The sequence below is a fragment of the Nerophis ophidion genome, linkage group LG24 (genome assembly GCF_033978795.1).
Source record: "Nerophis ophidion isolate RoL-2023_Sa linkage group LG24, RoL_Noph_v1.0, whole genome shotgun sequence".
Classification (NCBI taxonomy): Eukaryota; Metazoa; Chordata; class Actinopteri; order Syngnathiformes; family Syngnathidae; genus Nerophis; species Nerophis ophidion.
In genome coordinates, this window is record NC_084634.1 from 12,457,909 (window position 1) to 12,462,908 (window position 5,000).

The window sequence follows — 5,000 nt, forward strand, 5'->3', positions numbered from 1 at the left end:
ATACATATATATATATATATATATATATATATATATATATATATATACATACACAGTAGGTATGTAGGTATTCATATATATATATACTCATATACACGGTAAACATATATACAATATATATATATATATTATATATATTCTGAAAATGCTACAAAGACAACATATTTGATGTTCAAACTGATAAATATTTTTTTTTGCAAATAATCATTAACTTTAGAATTTGATGCCAGCAACACATGACAAAGAAGTTCGGAAAGGTGGCAATAAATACTGATAAAGTTGAGGAATGCTCATCAAACACTAACTTGGAACATCCCACAGGTGTGCAGGCTAATTGGGAACACGTGGGTGCCATGATTGGGTATAAAAAACACTTCCCAAAAAATGCTCAGTCTTTCACAAGAAAGAATGGGGTGAGGTACACCCCTTTGTCCACAACTGCGTGAGCAAATAGTCAAAGAGTTTAAGAACGTTTTTTTAAAGTGCAATTGCAAGAAATTTAGGGTTTTTAACATCTACGGTCCATAATATTATCAAAAGGTTCAGAGAATCTGGAGAAATCACTCCATGTAAGCGGCATGGCCTGAACCCAACATTGAATGACCATGACCTTCGATCCCTCAGACTGCACTGTATCAAAAACCGACATCAATCTCTAAAGGATATCAACACATGGTCTCAGGATTACTTCAGAAAACCACTGTCACAAAATACAGCTTGTCGCTACATCTGTAAGTGCAAGTTAAAGCTTCACTATGCAAAGCAAAAGCCATTTATCAACAACATCCAGAAACACCGCCGGCTTCTCTGGGCCCGAGATCCTCTAAGATGGACTGATGCAAAGTGGAAAAGTGTTCTGTGGTCTGGAAAGTCCACATTTTAAATTGTTTTTGGAAATATTCGACATCGTGTCATCCGGACCAAAGGGAATTCGAACTATCCAGACTGTTATCGACGCACAGTTCAAATGCCAATATATGTGATGGTTCGGGGGTGCATTAGTGCCCAAGGCATGGGTAACTTACACATCTGCACATCTGTGAAGGCACCGATACTGCTGAAAGGTACATACAGGTTTTGGAGCAACACATGCTGCCATTTTGTTATACCCGCTCGACATCCATTGCTTTCGGTCTCCCCTGGAGGGGGGAAGGGGGGGGGGGGGGGTGCCCACATATGCGGTCCTCTCCAAGGTTTCTCATAGACATCATTGTCACTGTCACCGACGTCCCACTGGGGATTGAGGTTTGTGCAGCCCTTTGAGACACTTGAGATTCCATCCATCCATCCATCCATCCATCCATTTTCTACCGCTTATTCCCTTTCGGGGTCGCGGGGGGCGCTGGCGCCTATCTCAGCTACAATCGGGCAGAAGGCGGGGTACACCCTGGACAAGTCGCCACCTCATCGCAGGGCCAACACAGATAGACAGACAACATTCACACTCACATTCACACACTTGAGATTAAGGGCTAAATAAATAAAAATTGATTGAACTAAGCGCCGTCTTTTTCATGGACGCCCCTGCTTATTTCAGCGAGTTGAGTTTATACAAAAAAGTTCTATTTTGGTTTCATCTGACCACATGACATTCTCCCAATCCTCTGCTGTATCATCCATGTATAAATAAATAAATAAATAAATGGGTTGTACATGTATAGCGCTTTTCTACCTTCAAGGTACTCAAAGCGCTTTGACACTACTTCCACATTCACCCATTCACACACACATTCACACACTGATGGAGGGAGCTGCCATGCAAGGCGCTAACCAGCACCCATCAGGAGCAAGGGTGAAGTGTCTTGCTCAGGACACAACCTACGTGACGAGGTTGGTACTAGGTGGGGATTGAACCAGGGACGCTCGGGTTGCGCACAGCCACTCTCCCAGCGCGCCGCGCCGTCCCTTCTTTACTATGCATTTTCGGCAGGTGCAACCTACAGTATACTCGAAAAAATATGGTAATTTAGAGTTTATTTGGTTAGGGTTAGGGTCAGGGTTAGGGTTATAATAAGGCCACGCTGAATAAGGCATTCATAACTACTTAATAATGACCAGTTAAGAGCCAATATGTTACTAATTTGCATGTTAATAAGCAACTAATTAGTGGTGAATATAGGTCTGGGCGATATGGCCTTTTTTTAATACCACAATATTTTTAGGCCATATCGCAATACACGATATATATCTCGATATTTTGCCTTAGCCTTGAATGAACACTTGATGCATATAATCACAGCAGGATGATGATTCCATGTGTCTACATTCAAACACTTTTGTTCACATTGCATTAATATATGATCATTTAAAACTTTCATGCAGAGAAGGAAATCAAAACTAAGTCAATTTACCAAAGCTGTACTTATTAAAGTTATTAGCAGGTGACTTTTCAAATGATGCTACAAATTAGCAGCAATGCTATTTTTGGTAGCAACGCTTGTGCCCCACACTTGACAAATTGAAGTTGTCTATTCGACATATTCCCATTTGAAGCCGAACCGCCAACAGACGATGGACCCCGTGCTGTTTATCTTGGGAATTACAGTGGGGCAACAAAGCATCCAGTCAACCACCGATTGTGCAAGTTCTCCCACCCATTTTGGTATAAACTCAACTCGTCGTGTTTGGAGGAAGAAGAATACTGAGTTGCATCCCAAGAACACCATACCTACTGTGAAGCATGGGGGTGGAAACATCATGCTTTGGGGCTGTTTTTCTGCCAAAGGGACATGACGACTGATCCGTGTTAAGGAAAGAATGAATGGGGCCATGTATCGTGAGATTTTGAGCCAAAACCTCCTTTGAGTGGTTGACCAAATACTTATTTTCCACCATCATTTACAAATAAATTCTTTAAAATTCCTACAAAGTGAATTCCTGGATTTTTTTTCCCACATTCTGTCTCTCACAGTTGAAGTGTACCTATGATGACCTCTGTCATCATTTTAAGTGGGAGAACTTGCATAATCGGTGGCTGACTAAATACTTGTTTGCCCCACTGTGTATGAAGTACTGTTGACGATTTTTAGGTGATGCATTTTTAAGTGATTTAAAAGCAGAATGGATTGCGTCTGTTAGCTGCATTGCTAACCACCTAGAACTAGCCATTTTTTTACAAATTACAAAAAAAGAAATATTTTTGCTTCTCATTAGGATTGTAAACGATATGCAAAATCCCCCCCAACAGATAAATATTTACCAATTATGAATCCTTGCATTACTCAGCTAGAATTGCCATCAGTGGGCAGTTTAAGGATGTCGGAAAAGCTAATTATGGGTTTAGAGCCGTCAAAGCTTTGCAAGCCATTTTGGGTGAATTAAAGTATTATCCCCATTTAATAGCTGTCTTAAATCACTAATCACACATGCTCATTTGCGGTTTAGTCTTCTTGCAGATTACAGTCCCATGTACGAGATCGTTAATCCCGCACACACTGCACTGGAAATCCACCCGAGAAGCGTTTTCTCATCATCAAAACGTTGCACCTAATTAAGTCTTCGGAGAAAAACAATTCCCTCGCGACGAAGCCTTGTCGGTATTTCCGGCTCGCATGCATAACGAATACAAAATGCACGCCCTTGATCTCGCTCCTGTGCGCCGTGAATACTGTCAAATACATCGGAAATAGACGCACACTCGCCTGCACGTCCTTCAGATGCAGAAACGATCCGGCTTAAACGCCCTGGACCTGCTATACTTTACTACTGGAGTGTTATATTGTAATATAATTGAATTGATTCCACACAAAGAAAATTCCAAAAATGTCAATATTTTTGTTGATACCAATGGTAGTATTAGTATATGGTCGGTACAAGAGGGGTAAGATTGATACATCATTTTTAATTCCTTGAATTTGGTCGTTTTTTTTCCTAACTAGTGGAATAAATCCCTTGATAATAAACATAAGTAAATGAAGGCTAAACTTCTCAAACAATTTAGTGATACACCGAAGAATCACTTGATTGAATTACCGTATTTTGCAGGCTATACTGCGCACAGCATATTGTCAAAACATGGACTGTAGGATTTGTTTTTCTGGAAGGCATAGGAAAGTTGGCGCGGGCAAGAAGTGAATCTAAGTACATATTTTAATAACACCAACAAACTACAAAAAAAAAAGAAGCAAACAAAAGGCGCGCACAATGGCGGAGAACAAACTTGACTAATGAAAACAAAAGACTAGCACAAAGGTAGAACTATGGACAAAAAAACAAAAGACACTAACTGTGGCATTAATAAACAAAACTTACCTGGCATGACAAGAAGCAAAACTATGGATCGGCATGAATGACAGCGGTAGCATGGCATGACGTGGGTAAAGGTAAAGTCGCCAGGCTGACTATCTGGCAACTACAGGTTTAAATAATGGTGTGGTGATTAGTGACGGATGTGCGAGTGCAAAACGTGAGACAGGTGCGTGACATGAGTACAGGTGAAACCAAATGGGTTGCTATGGTGACAAAAACAAGGAAGTGCAAAAACAGGAACTAAGTGTCCAAAAAACAAACAGCACATGGCCAAACAAAAACATGATCAACAGACATGGCACATATAAGCCGCAACCACAAAATGTTGAAACATTTTCTTCAAAGTTTCCAAATTAGCCACACCCAACTATAAGCTGCAGATACATTCATTGTCAAATTAATTAATTGCACAAAAATATTTTGTAAATGTTTAGTTACATATTGTGAGGGGGCGTGGCCTGCGGACCTGCAGCGAAGCAGGGTGTACCAGGACCGGCTTCGAGATCAGTGACAGGTGGGTAGATGACCCACCCGGGCGCATTTACCTAATCACCTGTTGCTGTGTTAAAGGGAGCAGCCAGGAAGGATGGGGAGTTGTTGATGGTGGAGAGCAAAAACGAACAAGAGCACAAGCAAGAGAGAGACTGAGACAGAAACTGATGGCTGAAAAGTAACGGAAAGAATATTTAATGAAAAATAAAACATTGTTCTCAAAGATGAACGCGGCTGTCATGTCCGTCCTTGGTGGTCTG